General features: G+C 46.5%; 1 non-coding gene and 1 pseudogene across 1 annotated transcript; one reads left to right on the forward strand and one right to left on the reverse strand.

Moving 5' to 3' along the window:
* Positions 1–11,067: 11,067 nt before the first annotated feature.
* On the reverse strand, positions 11,068–18,496 carry LOC136480340 (flavonoid 3'-monooxygenase CYP75B4-like; annotated as a pseudogene).
* On the forward strand, positions 13,841–13,979 carry LOC136484586 (small nucleolar RNA Z247). Its single transcript, XR_010766094.1, has one exon. It is a non-coding gene; the product is annotated as a small nucleolar RNA Z247 (small nucleolar RNA).
* Positions 18,497–26,986: the final 8,490 nt, after the last annotated feature.

Here is a 26,986-nt window from a genome sequence, read left to right on the forward strand (position 1 = left end):
GTATTGACAGTTTTATGTTTCTTTTTTTGCAGAGGAGAGCCTGTCGAAGCGGAGCTGTAGTACCTCGGCGACCCCAATCGCCTTCCTCTCCGCTGCAGGTCTACCTACACCACGTCGCCTCGCCACAACACCGACCCACCACGGCCCCGCTAGCCTGACTCCACCACCACCCTAGGTATAACCCCTCTTTCTGTATCATGGTCATAGATCACGTAACCCAGTCAGGCGTCACCCATTCGAAAGAGATACAGTTTGAAATATGCAGATATTTCCATATCTAAAACCGTATCTGTTTTGAATTGTCCATGTTTTTTGGATAGCCCGCGGATGCATAGGTGGGGTTAGTTTCCATGGCCTGCTCCGATCCGAGATAGAGTTTCAGCATCATCTCCTTGTTGTTCTCCGGATACACACTCTCCCTGGCAGGACGTGTATTTGGAGAACAGCACGGATGTGCTGCCAAAATTCTTTCTCGGATAGGAGTAGAGCATGGAAACTAACCTCATCTATGGATCCTTGCGTGGGATTAGGACCTATCCTCACCTATTAGATACTAGGAACGTCGTGTAGATGCAATTGATGTTTATATTACTCGCCGCTATATATGTTAGAGGATGGAGGACCGTGAGTGGAAGTACACGGGCCGCGCAAGTCAGGGTCAGGTCACCAATGAATAGATCGACAAGACCGATGCTTTCTTGGAACGGGCATTTGGCGTGGCTGCTAAAGGAGCGAGTAAAATTTGTTGTCCCTGCTGCAAATGTGCAAATAGGAAAAGACAAACGAAGAAGGTCATGGGGGAACATATTTGGAAGAATGGATTTACGGCAGACTATACCCGGTGGGTCTACCATGGTGAAGCCGATCGTATGAGAGAGGAGGTGGTGAGACCACGCGCCGAGGATTATGATGCTGATGTCGGGGTAGCAAACATGTTAAATGACTATCATGAGGCACAGTTCGCTGAAGGACGTACGGAGGAGGAGCCAGAGGCAACCGCAAAGGCGTTCTATGACATGTTTGCCGTGGCACATAAACCCCTTCACTGCCCGACAAAGGTTTCTCAACTGGATGCCACTGGATGCATAATGGCGTTAAAGTCCCAGTATAGCCTGAGTCAAGACGCCTTCGACGGTATGTTGACAGTTATTGGCAGCCTGCTTCCGGAGGGTCACTTTCTGCCAAAGAGCATTCACAAGTCACAGAAACTCCTTCGTGCACTTAAGATGTCGTATGACCAGATACATGCTTGCTCAAAGGGGTGCATCCTATTTAGGAAAGAATACGTGGAAGCAAAGTACTGTTCAAAGTGTAAATCCTCTAGGTTCCTAGAGGTAGATTCTGGTGATGGCCAGAAGAGGCAGCTTGACATTCGACTCTCAGTCTCTCCCAGATTCGAGCAAGCAGCACGAGCACGAGCCCAGCCATACGACCTCGGCAGGACACTTCACACCATCGGGTGGAGGCACTCGAGGTTATTCCTAGTTTATTCGTCGTTCATTGGTTTTTTATACCTTTCCTTTGCATTATTGTAACATTGGGGTGAATATATTGTAGGCCCAGCTGGAACAAGAGAGGAGGATATGGGCGTAGTTGCAGGTGAAGATGGAGAGGGTGGAGGCCGAGCAGGAGGCCGAGCAGTAGAGGATGGCGGAGATTCTTCAGTACATGCAAAGTCTTGGCGCCGCTACGGGTGTAGTTCCACCACCTTCGCTATTCGCTCCACCTCCACCTCCTCACTATTCTACTCCTGTGAGTATAAATGTTTTAGTTTGTATATTCATGCTTACGGTCAAACCTAGTGGAGTATGAAAGTTTTATTCATGTATGGTATATATTTATCTTGTCTCACACATGCAATCTCTTCTCCTTTGTGCAGAATCAATCGGCGTCATCGAACAATCCTCATGCTTCAGCAAATCCTTCACCAAATCAGTCTCATTAGCCATCTTGATGATGATACTTGTGGTTGTTAATGGTACTTCTATTTGCAATTGTCATTGTAGATGATGGAGCACTTGGATTACTTGTGAACTTATTTGTGATATATTGTGAGACATGTGACGTTTGTGATATATATGTGACGTTTGTGATATATATGTGGTGTTGGTGATATATATGTGCCGTTGATGATATATATGTGATGTTGGTGATGTTTGTTATATATATCTTCTGTTTGTTTGGATGGGATGTAAAAAATAAATACAAAAGGCTGTTTTCAGTCACTTTGCCGAGTGCAATGGCCATGACACTCGGCAAAATGACTACCTGGGAACATGCTTTGCCGAGTGCAAAGGCCATTGCACTCGGCAAACATCACAGATTTGCCGAGTGCCACGGGCTAGGCACTCATCAAAGGTCGCCTATTTGCCGAGTGTCTTGTCGGGGGCACTCAGCACAGTGGCCACCTTTGCCGAGTGTCTGAGTCAACGGCGCTCGGCAAAGCGGCGACCTTTGCCTAGTGCTTGACCTTGACACTCGGCAAAGCCATCGTCAGATTAGCACTCGGCAAAGGCTTTGCCGAGTGCTCGATAAAGTGCACTTGACAAAGAGGTCTTTGCCGATAAATTATTTACCGAGCGCCCTTTACCGAGTGTAACACTTGGTAAAGGCTTTACCGAGTGTATATCAGCTGCCTGAGGCACTCGGCAAAGAAGCTGAATCCGGTAGTGTGTATTGTGTGTACCCACACTATGTTGTCAGTGTACATAGACAAATCAAGAGTGGCACAACCTGTCTATGATCAAGCAAGTGGTCGAGCTCACTTCTTTTTTGTTTCGTGTGTGTGTGTAACTGGTCAGAGATTTTGGGTGTACTTCTAGAAACTATATGTTATGTAGACGGATTGGAGGGGTAGTTCTCACTACCGAAAACAGTGAGTTTGTCGTGTGCCACGGGCACTCGACAAAGACCAAAAAACACTTGGCAAAAGATTTACCGAGTGTAACACTCGGCAAACAGCACACGTCATCTACAGTGTCGACAAACGCCTCTTTGCCGAGTGTTTTCTATCAGACACTCGACAAACACTTTGGCGAGAGCTGAAACCGATGGCTCGACAAAAAAAAGTAATGCGACGGCGCAGAGATGGTCACGGCGCCTTTGCGGAGTGTCAACTCCCAGACACTCGGCAAACCTACATCCTTTGCCAAGTGCCAAATCCCAGACACTCAGCAAAGCTTCCTCATTTTGCCGTGTGTCAAATTCTAGGCACTCGGCAAAGCTGTCTCCTTTGCCGAGTGTCAACTCTTAGACACTCAGCAAAGATTCCTCCTTTTGTCATGTGTCAAACTCTGGCACTCGGCAAAATTTCCTTGTTTGCCGAGTGTCAACTCTGAGACACTCGGCAAAGGCTGGCCTAGAACGTACTAATGTTGGCTTCTTTGCCGAGTGTCACAGTGCAGACACTCGGCAAAGAAGCCATTTTAGTCCCAGAAAGCACAGATTTTTGCCACGTGTCCCTCTTTGCCGACTGTATTTTCATGGCACTAGGCAAATAGGGCTTTTGCTGAGTGTAACACTCGGCAAAGCTGCCACAAATAATCAGTTTATTTGTTTCAGTCACAGCCACGTACCACATTCAAATAAACATCACATCCATTACAGATAGTTCACAATAGGCATCACAAGCAGTTCATATAGATATATCGATAACACATTAATGCAAATAAACTTCAAAATCACTAGTAGGTTCATTCACGACCACAAATAATCACAGGTAATCCACAAATGCAAAAGCAAATAAAATCATAAGTAGTCACTTAGGCCACGAGTTCCACTGCGACCACGCTAGGTCATGAGGCTCATTCAATGCCGCCGATTGATGATGCACAAAGGAGAAGAGATTGCATATGTGAGTCAAGATTACACAAAGGAGAAGAGATTGCTGCACAACTAGTTATTAACAAACATATAGCATTAGTCACTAAGTTTCTAGTGTCTGGGCATCTTTGTAAGATTGATTCTGCATAAACTAGAAACGGTGATTATAAGGTTGTAAAGCGACTCACATTGCCTAAAACAGTGTTTGGAGCAGGTTGAGGAGGAGGGACTGAGCTCTGGTTAAGTCTATCTCAAAACTCACTTTGAGCCCATCTTCTTGAAAGAGCTATCCATTATATGTGTTGGGGTCTATGTTGTAATCTTGATTGTTTAGGACAGGTAGTTTACCGTGTGGTGATATCTTGTACACAACATCCCAACCCTTAAAACGGTCTATAGTTTGGCACGGGTATAAGAGATAATAAAGTTGCGTGGCCTGTTGAGCCACAATATAGACATCGTCTCCTGGTAAGACTGATGATTGTCGAATTTCGACTAGCCCAAGATTAGGGGTCCGCCTCACTACTTTAGGATCAAACCAATGGCATTTGAATATAACGGGATTAAGAGGTTTGCAACCATAAAACATAAGTTTATATATTTCTTCAATTCTTCCATAATACTCAACCACGTCTAAGCCTTGCATAAAAACTTCGGTGCAGTGGCCGGGGGTGAGGTGCGGTAGCCGAGGGCGTGGTGCGGCAGTGTGGCGTGTGTGTGCGGCGTGGCGTGTGTGTGAGTGTGTGCGGCATGGCGTGTGTTTGAGTGTGTGCATGTGTGTGCGGCCGAAGGAGTGGATATGCGCAAGGTTTGCCGAGTGCCCGCGATCTAGCACTTGGCAAAGCCTCGGTTTGCTGAGTGTCCCAGGTAGCACTCGGCAAAGCCTCGGTTTTGTTTTTCCCCATTTTTGAAACCCTACTGCGCGTGGGTGGGGCCGGTGAAGGGGTTTGCCAAGTGTCCCAGGTCTGATACTCGGCAAACCCTAGCTTTGCCGAGTGCCATATAAGGGGCACTCGGCAAACTTGTTATTTCATGCAGTTGTCGCTCAAATTCAATGTATATCAATTACAATTCTATAATTGCACTTAATAAATTAAAATAATCAAACGGATCCAACAAATTACCAAAATTACACATGAATCAATCTATGTTCTATATTGCCTATACAAAAAGTTTTGAAGTCAAACCCCAATTCGACCGTCACTTTGACTCCTAATCTTACCGAATCCTTCTCAACGCTACGATTCTTCATGTGAGATACTTCGGTTTGTAAACATCATACGTGATAGATTGTGCAAAACCTTCTCAATTTTTTATCATGGCATCCACATATGATATCACGAGATCTTGACAAAGCTCATGATTTTCAGACTTCGTTTGCTTTTTTTAGAATTTAGAAACCCTTCGGCCACACGTTCGTGGTCGTGTTTCTTGAACAAGATGTTCGAAATTTCTTTTCATGTCCTGGGTAAGACCTCACACCAGACTCAATAACATGAATGCCATTTTTCTACTCATTTTATTCTATTATTCGAATCACTTGCAGTTCAAATTTGACTTATACCAAAAAATTCCTTGAAATGCAATAAATTAATTAAATATATCAAACGGATCTAGAAATATACCAAATCTTAACATGGAGTACCACATGTTGTATGTAGAGAGTAGAAAAAGTTTCAAGGCCAGAAGTGAAAAAAGTTATTATTTCATGTAGTTTGTCGCTCAAATTCAATGTATATCAATTAAAATTCTGTAATTGCACTTAATAAATTAAAATTATCAAACGGATCCAAAACATTATCAACATTACACATGAATCAATCTATGTTCTCTATTGCCTATACAAAAAGTTTTGAAGTCAAACCCTAATTCGATCGTCACTTTGACTCCAAATCTTACCGAATCCTTCTCAACCCTATGATTCTTCATCTAAGATACTCCAGTTTGTAAACATCGTACGTGATAGATTATATAAAACCTTCTCAATTTTTTACCACAGCATCCACGTATGATATCACGAGATCTTGACAAATCTCATGATTTTCAGACCTCATTTGCTTTTTTTATATTTTAAAAATCAATCGGCCACACGTTCATGGTCGTGTTTCCTGAACAAGATGTGCGAAAATTCTTTTCATATCCCGGGTAAGGCCTCACAACGGACTCATTAACATGAATATCATTTTTCTACTCATTTTATTCTATTATTTGAATCACTTACAGTTCAAATTTGACTTAAACCAAAAAATTCCTTGAAATGAAATAAATTAATTAAATATAGCAATCAGATCCAAAAATATACCAAATCTTAACATGGAGTACCACATGTTGTATGTAGAGAGTAGAAAAAGTTTCAAGGCCAGAAGTGAAAAAAAATTATTATTTCATGTAGTTTGTCGCTCAAATTCAATGTATATGAATTAAAATTCTATAATTGCACTTAATAAATTAAAATTATCAAATGTATCTAAAAATTTACAAAAATTACACATGAATCAATCTATGTTCTCTATTGCCTATACAAAAAGTTTTGAAGCCAAACCCCAATTCGACCGTCACTTTGACTCCTAATCTTACCGAATCCTTCTCAACATTACGATTCTTCGTCTGAGATACTTCGGTTTATAAACATTGTACGTGACCTATTGTGCGAAACCATCTTAATTTTTTACTACGGCATCCACGTATGATATCACGAGATCTTGACAAATCTCATGATTTTTAGACTTCGTTTGCTTTTTTTATAATTTAAAAACCAATCGGCCACACATTCGTGGTCGTGTTTCCTGAACAAGATGTTCAAAATTTCTTTTCATGTCCCGGGTAAGGCCTCACACTAGACTCAATAACATAAATATCATTTTTCTACTCATTTTATTCTATTATTTGAATCACTTACAGTTCAAATTTGACTTATACCAAAAAAATCCTTGAAATGCAATAAATTACTTAAATATATCAAACAGATCCAGAAATATACCAAATCTTAACATGGAGTACCACATGTTGTATGTAGAGAGTAGGAAAAGTTTTGAGGGTAGAAAAGGGAAAAAATTTAGGCTTTGCTGAGAGCCAACAAAAAACACTCGGCAAAATGATTACTTTACCGAGTGCCATAACGAAACCCTCGGCAAATAATGTCTTTGTCAAGTGTCATTAACGGACACTCGGCAAAGTGCTAACGGCAGGACGCTGCAGCTGGCGCCCGTTGTACGACCGGCACACGTGCTGGTATTTTGCCGAGTGTTTCGTTATTATTTGCCGAGTGTTTCGTTATTATTTGCCGAGTGTTTACTTTAAGGCACTCGACAAAGAGACTTTTTGCCGAGTGCAATATGTTTGCCGAATGTTTCCACGGCGGCACTTGGCACACAGCAGGTTTGCTGAGTGCCCGATGGAATGAACTCAGCAAACCATCAAGCACTCGGCACACCTACTATTTCCGGTAGTGTGTTGCAATATGCTGCCAATAGTATTCGATATACAGTCAGTAATTTGTACCATATAAACACTGTTCTAAATTTAAATTCTGCGATCTTAAAAGTGTTCCCTGTTCACACTCAAAATTTTACCAAAGCAAATAAGTCCTATGAGCGCTGGAGGTCTGTAAGTACCGGATCATGTTATGAAGCAAAGAAGGTTAGAGCAGATTGCATTGAGATGGAGTATCAAATACATGCAGAAAGAATCAAATTTGGCCGAATTTGGAGCATATCTGCAATATCCACAAAAAAAAAAAACAGCCCAGGGTGGTTTTGCCAATCAGGCCCAGGGCGGTTTTTGCTGTGTTACAGCACCGCCTGCAGGAAATGGCCCCGGCCGATATACGCCCCAGTTTTCTAATATCTTTTCCATGTATTTCCTATATAAAATTATATATATTCCTTTATATATCTCCCTGGCGAGTTGGATACGCACACTATATCATATCCTGGCTGTGAGATATGCCAGCATTAATGTGGCATTTACACTAACAATTTCCCTCTATATAAACGAGCACAAGAGCATCAGGCCATTTGCATCCCGAAACATAAGAACAGTACGTGCGAGTGTTGATACGATGAGGGCGGTGCACTCCGTAGCTGCTGCCATTTGCATCGTTCTCGTGGTCACGTCTTGCACCCTCATGACATCCACCAGTGCAGCAGGTATATACATACACATACATATATAGCGAGAGTAAATTCTTCCGTTGTTCAATTGAATTGGTTAACATGCATGCACGTCTGCTGATCCACTGAGTTTTATTTTGGTGATACTACAGAGGATTGCTTTCAGATGTACCCAAGATGCCAGGACGCTCCATGCGAGCAAAAATGCAGAGACGAATTCCACTCCAAGCTCACCAGTTTCAGGTGCACGAGCTATTTTCACGTCGCTCTTTGCTGCTGCACCCACACTTGATGCGGCGGGGACGACGACGACTGCGGCTGGCGATGGCAAGCTGAAGTTGGTTAGAAAATAGTATATATAGAAATGATTCTATATAGATATGTAACAGATGGACTTGCTATCTTGCATGTAAGAAAAGATTGACAGTCAACTAAAACAAGATTTAAAGGTCGAATCTTACTATTATTAATTGGAGGCTTCCACAGAGGCACCACTATTCTTACCAGGCGCGTTAAAAAAAAAAGATAATCCTGAATATTCTCACAATAATCATAAATACCTGGCCTTTAATTTCATAGATTCTAATCATCATCGATGATAATAGCCATTAGATATATTATCATTTATAAAAGAAATGCATATGTTTGTTATTATGAAAAATATATAAGGTAACCTCCTAATCTTGCATCTAAAAATTGGAGGATCTAACTCGCGCACCACGTTAATTCTCACCATATGCGTTAGAAAAAGGAGAGAAGTCCTAGAGATTCTTAAACTATAATTACACATTGATACATTGTAATCATCATCTATTATAACAGCCATTGAATCTATTATAGATTATAAAAAATTACACATCTCTGCCATTATTAAAGATAACTTAAAATAACCACCTAAATTTGTATATTAATTACCCAAGTATGCTATAATGGAAAATAAATCATACAAACCCCCTAAATTATCAACAAAATACCCACGGTTGCCATTATCTATATCAATATCTATATTTATATCCAAATCCATATCTATATCTATATTTATATCCATATCCATATCCATATCTACATCTACATCTACATCTACATCTATATCTTCTATCTTCTATAGCCAAATAGGAGATCCCCATTAGCTTATTTTCCTAGCAACTCCTTAAGCGACATCACCATTTTTCTTTGGACCCACTGTTCCTTCTTGCGCACCAGCCACACAGGCAGAAAAATTATTGTACCATCGGTTCCTCTACCACAGCGCACTATCGATTCCTCTACCAAAACAATTAAATGCATCTAAAAGGAACCGAAACATCAAATGCATGTAGAAGGAAATGAATCATTATCGCTCCAGTCGAGTTTAAATAATTTCGCTCCGCCTCGGTTACAGTCGTCGGCCACCTCGCTCTGCCTTGACCATGCCTTGCCCCGCTCGGCAACAATGCACCATGTCGTACCGCCACCGGGCTTCTGTCAGCATAGTTCGCAGCGTCCCCAGCAAGATATCGCGCTCTATCGTGGCCGTCGTGAGGCTCGTGCCTAGGATCGCCTGGCTATCGAAAGGAGAAGATGGACGTCTAGGGCTGAACAGCACCCCCAATAGGCTCGGCCTTGCTCGGCGGCGCTGCATCGCCCTGCCCATTCACTCATGCGATGCATACGGAGCTTCTCATGCCATAGCTCGCTCGCCGTCCTCGATGGTGGTAGGGCTCTGTCCTTAGCCCCAGCGACTGTTCACCTAAAGCATAATCTCGACAGAGGAATCTTGATACATGTTGAGCACTTGATGCCGCCAGCCATGCACACAACAAGGTATAACCGACGGAGAAATACAAATTTCCATGTTGGTCTTGACAAAACACATAGGAAAATATATTTCCCTATCGGCTTAATTAGATAAAAAGTCACAAAGAAATTGAGCATTTCCCTGTCGCTTTGTAATATCCCAGTTGTTTTTTGTTGAACCGATAAAAAAATTACAATTCAGACAGCGGCAGAAAACGTAATGAGCAGCCAACCTGGGTCTGGGCCGCTCCAACCTTTCAGCCCATCAAGAGACAGCGCATTGTCCGCTTATAAAAGAATGGGTGCGCCTAGGGCTTTCCTACCACATCTCCCTCCCTCTCACAACAGCATTATGACGCATCCATCGTCGCGCCTCTCTACCGGTCATCTCCCTCTCCTCTCGAGCTGCAGCAACGCAGATCCAGCAAGGGAGGCTTGGATCCTTGCAGTGGATCGCCCTGTTCGCTTGGCTATGACTGAGAGTAATATTGACTGATTTGTTGTGAGAGAAAAATATTGTTTATTAACTTAAAAAAATATGGCTTATAAGCCAAGTAAACAGGACGGATGTCCGGGCCAGGGAGGCTGCGATGGGTAGGCTCGTGATGTGGCAGCCTAGACCCAGGAGACGGTGATGGCACACTCGTGATGTGGCCACGCAAGCCCGTGATGCGACGCTGTAGCATTTTTGAGGGCCCAGCAGGCGGCAGCGTGGCAGTGATCAAGGCCTTGAGATGTGGCAACGCCGTGAGGCCAGGATGCGGTGGCGGATGCCGCGGTGTAGGCCTGGGAGGCGGCGGCGTGGGCTCAGGAGGGCGCCAGTGGCTCGAGCTCTGAGTATAGCGAGGCCACGGTACGTGCACGGCGTTGGGGAAGCAGTGGCGGGCAGACTGATCGCCTGAAAAAACAGTTTCGGTAGTAGTGATGACCAGTCTCTTCAGACAGGTCGCTTAGTCTAGTCCAGCTCTCAGTCTCCTTGACTGTTTCTGCGAGGTACCGACTATACGCCACCAGTTCAAAAAAAAAATGTAAACAACCCAGGAGTCAGGCCGTCAAAACCGAGAAAATAGAAACTCTGCTAAAGTAGTACAACTACAAGTGAACCGAACAGTATAGCAGTTCTGCTTTCTTTAATTTAGCAAAAAAAAAAAAAAAACGGATGTGGTATTGGAGCTGTTTTGTACTAAAACATCTTTTATCTTTCCCCGTCTAATAAAAATCATGGCAAAGCTCTTACGATCCTTTAAAAAATATACATACACGTACGTGCACATTCCACTGCGATGTGGTATTGGAGCTGAGCATTATATATTGTTATATCATATGCGATTCCATGCATTCATCTTCAGATAAATCCTCATATAGTATATGCCGATGGGAGTAGCCTAGGCACCGGCCGGAGCACCAAAGGAGCAGCCCGCTGCAGCATCGATCAGTGTGAAGGCCTCCTCCATATCCAGCTTCTCGGCCGTCTGCCCTGCCGGTACCTCCCAATCAAACGCGTGCACCAGGGTAGCACTAGCGAGCGTGAACATCCTCACCCCCCAGCTGAGCCCAGCGCAGATCCTCCGGCCCGCGCCGAAGGGGATGAGCCCGAAGTCGCCGCCCTTGACGTCCACGTCCGCGTGCGAGCCACCGGGCAAGAACCTGGCCGGGCGGAACTCCAGAGGATCCGGCCAGACCTCCGAGTCGCGGCCGATGCCCCCACAGGTTCACCAGCAGCTGGGCGCCCCGGGGGATGCGGTAGGCGGCGACCTCGCACTCGTCAGCGGCCATGCGGGGGACAGAGAGTGGCGTCGTTGGGTGCAGCCGGAGCGTCTCCTTGATGGCTGCGTTGAGGAATGTGAGGCGTGGGAGGTCCGACTCTGAGACGAGTCTGTCGCGACCGACCACAGCGTCCAGCTCGTCCTGTGTTTGCTGGAGCAGAGCAAGGTGGCGGATCAGCTCGGCGAGCGACCACTCCACTATGGTCGATGTCGTGTCGGTCCCCGCCACGATCAGATTCTGCATGCCACGCCATGCGTGTGTGTCAAGGAGCCAGGCAACAAGGAAACAAAATGAGTATGCATGCAGATGATTTTTTCTATGTATGTCGCCCGCTAGTTCTACATGTGTGTAATAGTTTTGTCTTCATAGTTACTCTTATAAGTATGTGTGCAGATAAGATTTTCTTATATGGGTTATGTTTCTAAGTTTAATTTGTGTTAAAATAAGTTTGGTACACAAGCAAGCTATGCATATGCATATAATTTTGTGTTCATATAATTGTTGACTATATATATACATGCTATGCATGCATATAATAGTTGTAGTGCTCAATAAGTATACGAATGCATGCATACGAGTTATGTGTATATGTTAAGTATAGCCTAAAGCACAAGCCATGAATGAGGTATTTTGTTTATGTAAGAATGTGATTAGAATTTGTAGAGGTAGGCTGCTTGTGCAGCCTCTAGAAACCTTTTTTTGGCCACCTGCGTAGCTCTATTCTGCAGTAGTGAAATATCCATCAAATTAAATTATTTGTAGATTTCATGGATTTGTGCTGTGGTTTTGTGCCATCAATGTTGTGGCAAAATGTATATGACTTAGAGAAGATCAGGCACTGTTTGGTAGCGCTTGCCTCCGCAGCAGCGAAACGGTCCCAAACGCCTCCACTTGGCACCCCTCCTTCCTCGATCTCCGCTCTCTGGAGCAAAACAAGACCAGGAAGCCCAAAAACGAGAACAACGTACCAAGATCAGTACCTTAGCGTCGGTTTCGGTGATCCTATCCTCCTCGCCGCCGGTGAAGGGCCGCGCGTCGTTCTGCACCATCGCGAGCAGGGCGCTCGGCAGGTCCTTGTCCTTGCTTTCCTCACCGGCCGTCCTAACACCAGCAGCCTTCTTGTCAGCAATGATCCTGTTCATCATGTCGTCGAACCGGCGGTGCAGCTTCTTCATCTTGGCCACCACGCCCTGTGGATCCAGCCACCGGAGCGCTGGGACGAAGTCCCCAACGTTGAGCACCCCGCCCACCTGCATGACCTCGAGCACGATAACCTTGAACTCCCTGGTGCCCTTGTCATCACCAGCGGCAGCGAACGCCCGCTGCCCCACGGCTTCCCGGAACAGCGCGTTCGTCATGCAGACGTTCACGGCCTCATCGACTGCCACCGGTGACGCTGATGCCGCCACGAGCGACCTCACCATGAGCGCGGCCTCGCGCTCCCGCACAGCACGGAAGCGGTCGAGCGCACCTAGGCATAAGAGGTTCATGGCGCACACCTTCCGCTTGGCGCGCCACCGCGGGCCGTAGGGCGCGAACACCATGTCCTGGTAGTTGTACGCCATGTGCTCAACGCCGGAGTTAGGCGGGTGGGTGTGAAACAGATAGATAGATACATGTGTGTGCGTGTGTGCCATACGTGCAAGTCACGTTGTAACAAACCTGACCGAGATTTTTGGTAGACTGCGTCCTTCTAGATTTAGACTGTTGCTATTCCTGTAATCAAGGAAGCTCTCTCAACAAATCTCGGATCACGATTGTATGCCACGGCAGAGGCTCTTTCTACCTTACATTAACACACGCGGCCTCCACGGTGGTGAATACGCTTCCCACAAACTTTCTCATGGTATCAGAGCCAACCTCTATCCACTGCCAAGAATAATCGCCATGGCGACGAACTCTGTAGCGGGTGGTCTCCTGTCCTCGGCGCTAGGCCATCCCGTGACGGAGAAATTGACCAAGACCAACTATACCCTATGGAAGCTGCAGGTATTGCCTGCCATCCGCGGTGCCCAGTTTACTGGACTGATCGATGGATCCAAAGCTGCCCCGGCCAAGGAGATCGAGGGCACCAACAAGGTCATGGAGCCAAATCCGGCTTATGCAACCTGGCTGGCGCAAGACCAGCAAGTTTTCGGCTACATCGTCAATTCGCTCTCCAAGGAGATGATGAAGCAGGTCTCTCACTGTGACACCTCGGCGTCTCTCTGGAAGGCGCTGGAGGAGCTCTGTGCGTCACAAACCAAGGCACGCGCGGTGAACATGTGTATTGCCCTGGCTACCACGAAGAAGGGGACCATGAGCATCGACGAATACGTCGGTAAGATGAAAGCGTATGCTGATGAATTAGCAGCTGCAGCAAAGCTCTTGATGATGAAGAACTCATCTCCTTCATCATTACTGGCCTCGACCTCGACTACCATCCGGTCATCTCCGCCGCCCTGGGACGTGTCGAGCCGATCAGTGTCACCGAGCTCACGTCGCAACTGCTCGCCTTCGAACAACGCATGAATCTCTACCAAGGGTCATCCCCTTCGCCAAGCTTCTCTGCCAACGTGGCCTCACGGGGTCGTGGAGGTGGGCGCATGCCCCGTGGTCACAGTGCACGCGGCCGTGGCAATAACGGTGGGCGTGGACGCGGGAACTTCAACAACAACTCCAGCTCCGGCAAGCAGAAGGTCCAGTGTCAGATCTGCAAGAAGGTGGGCGTCCACACAGCATCCGAATGCTGGTACCGTTTTGATGAGAACTTTGTCCCTGAAGACAAGAGCGCCAACGTCGCCAATTATGGTGAGTATGGTGTAGATTCAAACTGGTACACAGATACTGGCGCCTCCGATCATGTCACAGGTGAGATGGACAAGATGGTGATCCGTGACCGCTATCATGGTGGTGATCAAGTTCACACGGCAAATGGATCCGGTATGGACATTGAACACATTGGTCATGTCATCTGTCATGCGCCTGGAAGAAAAATTCATCTTAAAAATGTGCTACATGTTCCTAGTGCTGCTAAAAACCTTGTATCTGTCCATAAACTAGCTGCGGATAACAATGCTTATCTTGAGTTTCATCCAAATTTCTTTCTTATTAAGGATCGCATCACGAAGAAAACTCTGCTGGAAGGAACGTGTAGAGGACTCTACCCTATGCCTGCGGCTGCCTTCAAAAATAAACAAGCCTTTGCTGCATCCAGTAGTTCACCGTCCCTAGAGATGTGGCACAATCGCCTAGGCCATCCTTCTTTTGATGTCGTTCAGCAAGTACTCAGTAGCAATAAATTGTCTTGTTCCTCGTACTCGAGAGAAACCACAGTCTATGATTCTTGTCAAATGGCCAAGAGCCATCAATTGCCCTATCAAAGATCGTTGAGTAAATCTATGTCTCCGTTAGAACTTGTTCATTCGGATGTATGGGGGCATGCCATTGATTCTTTTGGGAATTATAAGTATTATGTGAGCTTTATTGATGACTATAGTAAATTCACATGGATTTATCTTCTTAAACACAAGTCTGAGGTGTTTGATAAATTTCATGAGTTTCAACAACTTGCTGAACGGCAACTCAACACAAAAATCCTAGCCATCCAATCTGATTGGGGAGGGGAGTATGAGTGCCTAAATTCCTTTTTTAGCAAGATTGGCATAGCTCATCATGTCTCTTGCCCTCACACTCATCAGCAGAACGGATCTGCTAAACGCAAACATCGACACATAGTCGAAGTTGGCCTCTCCTTAATGGCGCAAGCTTCCATGCCATTAAAATTTTGGGATCAAGCTTTCTTAGCAGCCACCTATTTGATAAATAGGATTCCAAGTCGTGTGATCAACAACATGACGCCTCTAAACAAACTTTTCCAGCAACAAGTTGATTATAACTCGCTTCGCACGTTTGGCTGCGCCTGTTGGGCAAATCTTCGTCCCTATAATACCCATAAACTTGCTTTCCGTTCGAAGCAATGTGTTTTTCTTGGGTATAGTAATCTTCATAAAGGCTTCAAGTGCCTTGATATACCCACCGGTCGCATATATATATATCTCGCGATGTCACCTTTGATGAGCATGTTTTTCCGTTCTCCAAGCTTCATTCTAATGCTGGCACCCGATTTACCAGTGAATCCCTGCTTATTCCCACTTCCAGGGGTGTGTCAATGCATGATCATGTGTCTGATGTCCTATCTGCAGGTGCTACTAATGCTGATCGAGTGTTTTAGGAACAATCAGCCGCCACTCCTACTGCAGAGGGCGGTATTTCATGTGTCCTGCCTCAGCTCCACACGGCAACACATCCCGGAGTTGATACGGACAGTCTGCTGCTCGGAGAGTCCGGCGTATCGCCCTCCAATTCTGCGCTAGCCGTTGCGCACTCAACGCGTGGCGAGAGCGCCATCTGGCCGCCCCCAACTACTGCACCCGATCCACCGGCGCCCGACTCTGGCGCGCGTGGTGGGGCAACGGTCCCGGGATCATCTTCTGAGAATCCTGTCCCTTCATCGCGCGCCACACACGGGGCCTCCGGATCCGGTTCACCGTCCACTTCTCACGAGGTTGATACAGGTGGGTCGAGTGTGGCTGCTGATCCTGAGGCCGCGCCTGCACCTGGAGTGCATGATGCTGTACGTGGTGCTGAAGTCCCTGCTGTCCTGCGACCACGAACGCGTCTGCAAGCAGGTATTCGGCAACCCAAACAATTTAAAGATGGCACGGTAAGGTATGGCCTTCTCACCACTACAGGTGAGCCTAACAATCTAGATGAAGCTTTGGGGAATCCAAATTGGAAGAGAGCAATGGATGAAGAATTCATGGCCTTGCAAAGCAACAAGACTTGGCGTCTTGTTTCACAGGTTCCAGGACAAAATGTAATTGACTGCAAGTGGGTCTATAAAATCAAGAAAAATGCCGATGGCTCTATAGAGCGCTACAAAGCCCGTCTAGTCGCCAAAGGTTTCAAGCAGAGGTATGGTCTTGACTATGAAGAAACATTTAGTCCAGTTGTTAAATCTGCAACCATTCGACTTGTATTATCTGTTGCTGTGTCTCGTGGTTGGAGTTTAAGGCAGTTGGATGTGAAGAATGCGTTTCTTCATGGCATTCTAGAGGAAGAAGTTTATATGCGACAGCCTCCTGGGTATCAAGATAAGAATCTCCCCCACTATGTGTGTAAGTTAGAGAAAGCATTGTATGGGCTAAAACAGGCACCCCGTGCCTGGTACTCTCGGCTGAGTGTGAAGCTTCAACAACTCGGTTTTAAGCCATCTAGAGGTGATACATCACTCTTTATATTTAAGAAGGCAGAACTGACCATGTATGTTCTTGTCTATGTTGATGACATCATAGTTGTTAGCTCAGCTCCAGAGGGGACATCAAGGCTACTTCAGGCGCTCAAGTCTAAGTTTGCATTAAAAGACTTGGGTGAGCTTCATTATTTCCTTGGTATTGAGGTATCACATATGAAAGATGGCATTCTTTTGTCACAAGGAAAATACAGTAATGATATGCTTAGAAGGACAGGAATGTTGAATTGCAAACCGCGCAGTACTTCAATGACAACTACAGAGAAGCTATCAGCTTATGCAGGGACTCCCCTTAGTGTTGATGATGTGACCAGGTATAGGAGTGTGGTAGGAGCATTGCAGTATCTCACTCTTACAAGACCGGATATTTCATTTGCTGTTAACAAAGCTTGTCAGTTCCTTCATGCACCTACTACAGATCATTGGACTGCAGTCAAAAGAATACTGAGATATATCAAGCACACTCTGCATATGGGCTTGAAAATCACCAAATCCATGTCGACTCTTGTTAGTGGTTTCTCTGATGCAGATTGGGCAGGATGCATTGATGACAGACGGTCCACAGGTGGCTTTGCTATCTATCTTGGAAGGAACTTGGTCTCATGGAGTGCACGGAAACAACCTACAGTGGCTAGATCCAGCACTGAAGCGGAGTACAAGGCAATGGCTAATGCTACTGCCGAGATCATCTGGATTCAGTCCTTGTTACAAGAACTTGGCATACAATCTCCACCAGCTGCAGTATTATGGTGCGACAATCTTGGAGCGACTTACTTATCAGCTAACCTTGTTTTCATGCAAGAACGAAGCATATAGAGATAGATTATCACTTTGTTAGAGAAAGAGTAGCAGACAAGAAGCTTCACATCCGACTTGTTAGCACTGGTGATCAGATAGCTGATGGATTCACGAAGCCATTGATGACCCGGAAGCATTATGAATATGTGAACAATCTCAACCTCAGAAATCTCGGTTAAGATTGAGGAAGGGTGTGAAACAGATAGATAGATACATGTGTGTGCGTGTGTGCCATACGTGCAAGTCACGTTGTAACAAACCTGACTGAGATTTTTGGTAGACTGCGTCCTTCTAGATTTAGACTGTTGCTATTCCTGTAATCAAGGAGCTCTCTCAACAAATCTCGGATCACGATTGTATGCCACGGCAGAGGCTCTTTCTGCCTTACATTAACACACGCGGCCTCCACGGAGGTGAATACGCTTCCCACAAACTTTCTCAGTGGGAACTGAAGTTGGCGTCATGGCCGCGGAGGAACTGCTCGTGCAGTGTCTGGTGGTGCTTGCTGCCACCACGTCGGAGCTGCCGAACCGCAGGCACAGTAGAGGGCCGTAAACCTTGGACATCTTGTGCAGTGTCTGGTGGTGCTTGCTGCCGCCCAGCTGCGGCAGGTTGCCCAGCACCGGCCAGCCCGTTGGGCCGGGTGGTAGCAGCTCTCGGCTCCTCGTCAGCTGTCGCTGCTTCCAGAAGAGGACGCAGCTTATGGCCACGGAGACCACCAAGGTGGAGACGAGCTTGCGGCGGTTTTTATATATAAAAATTGGTGCCCCGAACAAGTAACTTGGCTTCACAGATGGAGCACAGCAAGTGCACGAGGTACTAACCGCGCTCGCCGGTCAGCAAGGTACATTACTATCTTAGGCATCTTTGTCCGGTCTTCGTCTCCAGCTTTCCGCTCGTCGTGCTTGGCAGACTGTAGTAGTTCCATAAAAAACGGCTCTAGCACGAGTGTTCAACAGTGCCAATCGAGCTGGAGCTAAGCAGAGCCATACAAGGGCTCAAGGCTAGCTGCTTGGTTTCAAGCTTGCCTGCCTAGTAGAGGCACCAGTTCCCGGCGTTCGAGATTTTTGACGCCTAGGCTGGGAGTGGAACTAAATGTATGATGTTTAAGATACTAGTAGGACGGGGAGTGTAGATAGCTGCATAGGTGCGAACATAAGGTTGATATGTGCACTTGTGTATCGAGTTTGTGAGTGATCGTCGGAGATGATCGGCTTTGGTTGAGTGTGTTCACAAACCATGGCATGAGTTTGGGTCTGCAACATGTCTCTTGGCTTGTGGTACACAGGTGTGGAGCTCGGAGACGGCGGTCGACGGGCATGCAGAAGGTCAAGTAGAGGCATGTCGTGCCGCTAGACTGGCAGCGGTGAATGACAGACGTGAGGTTTGGACCGAGGGACCAAAATGGCCGGAAGACCGACCGTGGGTCCCTGACACCTGGGGTCACCGACAAGCACAAGTGTACATGGAGGAGTTGACCGTGTTGACCAAGTCAAGACGGCGGTTGACCAAGTCAAGCAGGGAGCGCTGGAGGACTTGGTGACCGGGCGGTCGAGGATGACGGTGACACGTATCGAGGCGTGGAGCAGGCGTAGCGGATACGCTTCTCCAAGTGGGTATGGTGGTTTGGGCCTCAAAACCACCAGCGCACTGTTTCTGGGTTTGGGTTTCAAAACCCGGGCGGTGGTTTTGAGGAGGAGGGAGTTGGCACATGGCGTTATCACGAAGGTTGCGTCAAGGCGAAGTAAAGTCATGAAGAGCCTGTGGCCATTCGATGCACCGATATTGAGTTGGACCATAACGCCTCTGGGGTTAAGTGGTTCAACTCTAAATATCTGGGGGCAAGTTGGGAATATGTGATAGCCCTATAAATATGGGGGAGGCTGAACCAACCAGCCTTATCTGTCTAGGCAAGTCATTTTCATTTTCTCCTTGATAGGTTTCCCCTCCCCTAGAGTGCTAGTGAGATCCACAGATGAACTAGACACTAAAAAACTTGTCATCTGTGTAATCTGACCTTGTAATCAGATGAATCTTGTGGGAATGGAGGCCCCAACCTCCTTGTGACCTGGTAACAAGATCTTGTCTTAAATTCGAGTCTTGACCCTCCCGGTGTACCATTTTCGCTTGTTTCTTGGTTTTTGTACTCCGATTGGCATTGGTGTTTTGGATCTGGTTCTTGGCTTTGTCTAGGTGCTATGACCCATGAGATCACAGCTGCAGGTTGGTTTTTGCAGATCTCTCATGAGCATCAAGTTTTGTCTTTTTGCCCGAGTTGAAGAAAACCCCAATCCGCTACTTTGTTTCGTTGGTCCCCACTGTTTTTTGTTGATCTAGATGATGATGACTTGAGGATATCCTCTCATGACCGTATAGAAGATCTCTGCAAAGTTTGAAATCGATCCATTTTGATTTGACCAAGTTTTGATCGAAGTTTCAAATTTTCGGGGGCTGAATCGGGGTCATCGGACATAAGTTTGAGCACCGGACAAACTGCATGGGACAAAATGCACCACTGTACATCCGCATGAACAGTGCAACAGATAGAACATTAACGTGTCCGATGTGAACAGTAAATTGTCTGGTTCTCACTGTTTTGTCCTGTTTCGTCCCTTCTTTTGCGTTGGGTTCCTACCAACCAAAGGGACGTTTCTCAGTACTCTTGTCACCAGTTGACTTGAGTATTTTGAGTCGGGCACTTGCTTCTTCTCCATAGGAGTTGAGTGCACTTTTTTTGCAAGTACTCTCCATTCGTGTATGGTGTCCTACTATGTTACTAGGGAACATTCATCCACTAGTTGGGTCGAGGACATCATGTTTGATGTGTCGAGTGTTTGGCGGTGATTTTGGGATAGCGGTCGAAAAGTTTCGAATGAAATTTTAAGACTCCCATTCACCCTACTCTAGTCGCAAGTCCGGTCCTTCAATTGGTATCGGATCAGGTTAAGTATCATTCCACCTTAGCTGGTTCCTAATCCGCGAAGGTGACATGGAAAGGTCTGGTAAAGCTCTATGGTTCGATGGCATGAACTACGCGTACTGGAAGGTCCGCATGTTGGCGTACCTTCAGAACTTGGGATCTTGAGTTTGGAGATCTGTTTGGATGCTACTTACGTGGTGCTTGCTGTTTCGAAATGGTCTGCATCACATTGACCTCCATGAGGCAAACAACAAGGCCAGAAATGCTTTGTTCTCTATTCTTGCACTTCCTGAGTTTGAACGTATGCAAAACCTTGAGATGGCTCGGGAGATTTCGTCTACCCTTGAGAGATATCTTGAGGGCACTTCTAATGTCAAAACTAGACTCTTTGTGACACACCGTCGAGAGTACGAGAACTTTGTTCAGTTGCCTGGCGATTCCGTTGATTCGATGTTTTCTGGCTTCCAGTCAATCGTGAACAAGATGTGGGCAAACAAGCCGCAGCTTCCCTATGATGATCACGAGAGAGCACTGAAATTGTTACATGCTCTAGATCCGAGGGTGTGGGAGATCAAAGTTGCAGCAATCGTTCAGTCCCCAAACTATGAGACCCTCAGTGTTGACGAGCTTTTCAGCAAGTTCAAATCCACAGAGATAGACCTCCAATCCAGAGCCAAAATAGAGAACCCATCTACTCCTACCATTGCACTTGTGTTCGGATCTGGAGGATCTTATACTAAGCCCTCACCTATTTTTGCTTTATCTTCATTGATGACCATTTCAGAGGAGCAGGTTGAGGTTCCTGGAGACGACGAGCTTGCGCCAGTGATTAACCGGTTCAAGCGGTTTCATGACAACCGCAAGAACCGCCGCCATGGTGGACAAAAGGATGGCTGCTTCCCCTGTGGTGACCCCGATCACTTCAGCGCCAATTGCCCCATGATGAAGGGCAAGTATGACTCTAGCAAGCACAAGGACAAGCGGGAGCACACCTCCAGCAAGCACAAGTCTAGGGGGAGGGCGTTCAACAAGAAGGCGCTCGTGGAGCAGTACCGCAAGACCGTTAAGGCACAGGAGCATGCCTTCTTGGCCTCTCTCAGTGACTTCGAGAAGGATTCCACCGACAGTGACTCTGCTTCCTCCAACGATGACGAATCCGAGCACAAGATTGAGGACAACCTCAACGGGCTCTGCTTCTTTGCCGACACCACCTAGTGAGGACTCTACAGCATGGCACTTGGTGATGAAGCGGTGAGCGGGTGACGGCGATGCACAGGTGATGACTCCAACTTTGAGGTACAACTTTCCACCGACGAACTTGCTGCTGAGCTTGATACTTGCTATGCTGCTTTGTTGAGTTAGGATAAGTTGCTTAGTCGTGATGTGCGTGAGAAAAACAAGCTTAGGGCTAAGCTAGAGCAAGCACTTAAGGATCTTGAGTTTGCTAGGGCTCCTATCATGTCTGACGAGATAGAATGCAATAGTTGGGCTATTCACATGTCAAGTTTTTCTACCCTGCAAACAAAGTATGCCTCCTTGATAGATGAGCTAGATGAAGTGAAGTCTAGGTCAAGTCTTTTGGGTGCATGCAAGACGTGCCCGGCTTTGCAGAAAGAGCTAGAGGAGAAGAACACTAGGATAGCGTTGCTTGAGAAGGAGAGTTGTGTTGCTAAATCTGCTGAGTGTGTGCTTTGCAAGGGCTTGATCGATGAACTTGAGGCTTGTCGTGCAGCCAATACTAGATCCAAGGAAGAAAACACATAGCTTCAGACTATCTTGAGCTGGGTTTCATGTGGAGAGCCACAGTTGGCATGATGGTCCAACAGTTCAAGCGTGGCGTTGGGGGACAGGGTATAGGCTTTGCTGCTGAGAGTGCTAGTGGTCAGTTTTATGGCAAAATTGGAGAGAGTAGTGGTTTGAAGCCGAGTGAGAAACCAAACTCCTCCACTATTCCCATGCTGATCAAAATTCCACCCATTGAGCCTCTCAAGCCTAACACCAAGTTTGGTGTGTTTGTGGAACCACCAAAAGCACCGGTGGACTCCACGGGCTTCGAGGGGACCAAGGCCCTTGAGGTTGAGGTCCCCTCGGGGATGGAAAATTCTGCCCTTACGGGAAGAATACTGGCTGCTCCAGGATTGCTGGTTTGCGGGATGACTCTTTTCCTGTACTAACATTTCAGAGTCAGATGAAGCAAAAGTCACGCACAACAAGTTGCAAGATCATACCTGATAGTAACCTTCTTCTTGAGGCGGGGTCGAACACCGCTTCACCAGACCCCCGGCTTGAGGGATAACCGAGGAGATTGGTTTGGGAGCCAGAGGCTCCTGATTGGTCTCGCTACCCGGCGCTTGTGATCCGAGTGGTTTTGGATGACTCTCAGTCAGAGTGGTCCAGAACTGCCTCTGGGTCGTCAATTTGAAAGTACTGGGTGCAGACGACTTCTTTGGAGATGGCCTCTTCTTCAGAGATGGCAAAGCAATTTCCTCGCCATGAGTGGTCTTCGAATCCTCGGTGAGGGGGTTCGCCCCAACAGCAGCTGAGGCACCCGGATGCCTCACTTCTTCCCCAACAATGGGAGGCACTCGGGATGGCGTCGAAGCAGTCGGCGAGGGACCCGTTCCTTGGGCCATCGGACCACTGTCTGGCACGGCCTGAGAAGTGGTCTAGGCCTTCTTGGCTGGGCGTACTAAAGCACTCGGCGACGCACGGCGCTTGGTGCCCTTCGGGATGCCCAACCTCTCGCCGGCCTGTAAATTGTCCCGTGCTCACTGTTTTGCACTATTTTGTCCCATTTTTGCACATCTTTGATCCGATTCGCATTCCGTCTTTTGCGTTGGGTTCCTACCAACCTAAGGGACGGTCCTCAGTACTCTTGTCACCAGTTGACTTGAGTATTTTGAGTCAGGCACTTGCTTCTTCTCCATAGGAGTTGAGTGCACTGTTTTTGGTTCCCGTTTTTGCGAGTGCTCTCCGTTCGTGTTTGGTGTCCTGCTGTGTTCCTAGGGAACATCCATCCACTAGTTGGGTCAAGGACATCATGTTTGATGTGTCGAGTGTTTGGTGGTGATTTGGGACAGTGGTCCAAAAGTTTCGAATAAAATTTTAAGGCTCCTATTCACCCCCCCTCTGGTCGTCTAGTCCGGTCCTTCAATAGCGCGGAGGCAAGCTCCTACTCGAGGAAAGGATAGTTGGCCAGGAGGGGTACGGTGCACACCCGGACAGCTAGGCTCCAAGAGGGCCAGCTCCTATATCTCGATTGCGCTGGCCGGAGACAGAGACGAGCTCGCGAGCTCGGCTACTGCATTGGCCGGGCCAGGAGGGGACATCGTGGGCAAGTCCGTCCAGAGCTTGGTGAAGATGGCTGCCGGAGAGAATGTACAGGTCCGATGTGAAAAGAGGGGGAAATAAGGAAGCCGGCGTGGTATGAGAGTGGGGTGGGGGTTCTGGTGGTGTTGGGCAGGTGGCCCCATGGCTTCGCTCTGCCGCGGCCACTCCAGGGGGTGGGGGCGAGATGAGCTCAATAGAACCAAGGCATCGGAACTGGTGACCAAATCAGCGCTTTGGCACAATATATGGTGTTAGCTTCGAGCGACGACGTGCTAATAATTGCTATGAAGTGTTGGAAAACCATATGGTTCCGGAGGGGAGGACCATGTTCGATCACACGGAGAAGTAAATGTTGCAGGAGCCAGGACCATGAGGGAATGAATTTGTTTTCTCCTAGTCTTAGATAGAAATCCATGCACTTATTATATATATTATCTATCTGTAAGCTAGCTTGATTCATTTGTTTTCTCATTTCCTCCGGATTTTTGCAGCCACTGAGAACTTAATAATAACCAACCTATGGAAATGTGTGATACGGAAATGGAACAGCATCTTGGAGGCAACAATTCGTTGGCACATGTTGTTACGTCGGCCCCGCACGAGGAACTGAGGCAAGAGATCACCGTTGCCCAGATTTCTCCAGAGAGTGTCGATGAAATTATAAGACGATACAAATCATTTCACAAGTTGAAATCAGAGGCACTGGACGATCTTCGCGGTTGGCTGATGGCGCTCCCCACACTGACGGCCTCCATCACATGGAACGCAGCACTTAACCCGCCCGGTGGCGTCTGGCAAGCCGATGATGCCGCCAATGGGTATGTCGCGGGCGGCTCGGTTTTCCGTGATAAAAACTACACCCAGGACTGCCTCTTCGCCAACTTCAACTTGGTAGGCTTCATGTCATCCATGCTCATTCTCGTCCTGCTTTCGATTAACGGGCTATTCAGAAGGACAAATATCATTGTTTCCAACGTCCTCGTGTCCATGGACCTCGTAAGCTTGTTTGCATCGTTCCTCTTTGGAAGCTCCATTACTGTCAAACCACCTACGGTTCTTACTGCTCAACTGGTAGCATGTTTAGTACTCATATCTGTATGCCTCGCATGGCTGATGCGACGGCAGAGAGACTAGTGTCTGTGTGTGTGTCATTAATCAACTTTGTTTGATATTCTCATCCAAGTTTCTTTTTACAGCACAAAAGGTCTGAGGAGGTTGTATTTGAACTTGGTACATAATTGCAAACGAAAAGAATCAAATTTGGGCACATTCAGAGCATATTTGCAAAATCTAGGGAAAACCAGCGGTTTAGCCTCCGTCCGGACGTTACCAGGGAATTTGGCTTTTTTCAAGCGCTGCCTGCAGAAACTGGCCCCAGCCGATTTTCCCTGTCCAGACTCTAAATCCACTGAAATTTGATCCAAATTCCTTGGATCTCGTGAGAAACATGTGGAAAATGTTTTGTCAACGTTTTCTGTTATTAGTATAAGTTCACTTCCCCTCTATATATATCAGAGGATCACAACCGACTGAGGTTAACCATACACAATCGACAAAAAAATCAATCTACCAATCCTTTTTCCAGCTTTAGTTTTTCCAACTCCTGTTGTTCAACATGTCTCTCGACAAGGTTCATTGGCGTTCTAGATGGTTTTTCGGTTCCTAGAGCAAACTTGTCGTGCCTCTTCCCAACAGGTCTTACCGGGAGGTGTTCGCGAGCTTTTTGGACGAAGAATGTGTGTCTACATCGCAAGGCCAACTTGCTAGTCGGCCTTGTTGTTTGGACCTCCCTTTGTTGTGTGGTAGACCATGTGCAACCTCGGTCATATACTAGCCCTTGCTGAGGTGTGACCTGAATCGTCATGAACACGCTTTTTTGGTGATTCCGCTAAGGAAGAAGAAGAACAGTTCTGGTAACAACTTTACTGACAAGAACGGAGAGCGGCGCCGCCGATCATGAGCTCAGAGCTCGGATCGGAGTGAGAGAAAGAGGGGAGTGGAAGAGGAGGCACGGGGCGATGAACAACAAACGACATGGGCTGATGAGGTGCTTGAGGGAAGTGGGCACACCACAGGTGGATTGCGTGTGTTGGCGGTGTCCACGGTGAGACAGGAGTGGCGGAGAAGTAAGACGAAGAAAAAGATAGGGAAAGGAGAGGTGGGGTCGATATGTGGGCCTCACATGTCAACTCCATGTAAGCACTCAATCAACGTGTCATGTCGCCGTATGGAGTGGTTCTGAGCCCATTTGAACCAATGCTAACGCCTAGCACAAGTTCGGGAACCTAAAAATTAAAAAATGAGAGTTGGGGATCTAGGTGACACCATTTCCTAAGTTTAGGGACCACTAGTATATTTTAGTCTTTGGGCCCTGTGTGGATACAAAGTATTTTTAAAGTTTTATATAAATTCCATAGTTTTGTGAAATAATTTAGTTGTAGGGTGCCACGAAGTGTTTGGACACAACAAACTTTATAGTTTTGGAAACCATAGTATTGTTAAAACTGTAATCTTTTAAGAAAATTTTAAAATTGCATCACTCTAAATTTGTTATTTCTAAAACATGGTTTTGCACGTTTTTAGGTTCTAAAATTGTAGTTTCTTGATACCACGATTTCTTAGTACATCACATCGAAACATGGCCTTAGTTATGGACTGCCGGTAGCTCACACTTTTTAGTTGTGTGGCATCTTCTAATAATGCATCCATTGAGCACGCGTAAATCACACTGTTGACAAATTTGTCTGGCCTAATGTCCATGTCGTCACTGAATAAGTTAAATAAAAAAAACAAATCTAGCAGGATATGTTTCATACAGAAACACAACGTTTGATGAAGACTTAAAAGAAAAACAGGATCATGTCTTCTTCCAATATTTTCTATGATGAGGTTAGTCATCCCTCTGCTCTCAACTTATGTATTTGAGATGATTGCTACTCAATGTCGTGCTCAGAGATGGAAGGTAGAATGTAGAGGAGGAAGGCAATTTCTCCGCACACAATAAACAAAAGAATTCAGGGAGCCTAGTGTCACGGGGGCACACAAGTTTTAACTGCTAGCTGAGATTAGTCATCTCAAATATATGTTTTAAAGCAATCATCAACCACAGTTTTAAAGAGAACTCGACCGAATCAAGTAAACAAACATAATCATATGACGAAGCTGTAG

This window comes from Miscanthus floridulus, chromosome 9, assembly GCF_019320115.1.
Source record: "Miscanthus floridulus cultivar M001 chromosome 9, ASM1932011v1, whole genome shotgun sequence".
Lineage (NCBI taxonomy): Eukaryota > Viridiplantae > Streptophyta > Magnoliopsida > Poales > Poaceae > Miscanthus > Miscanthus floridulus.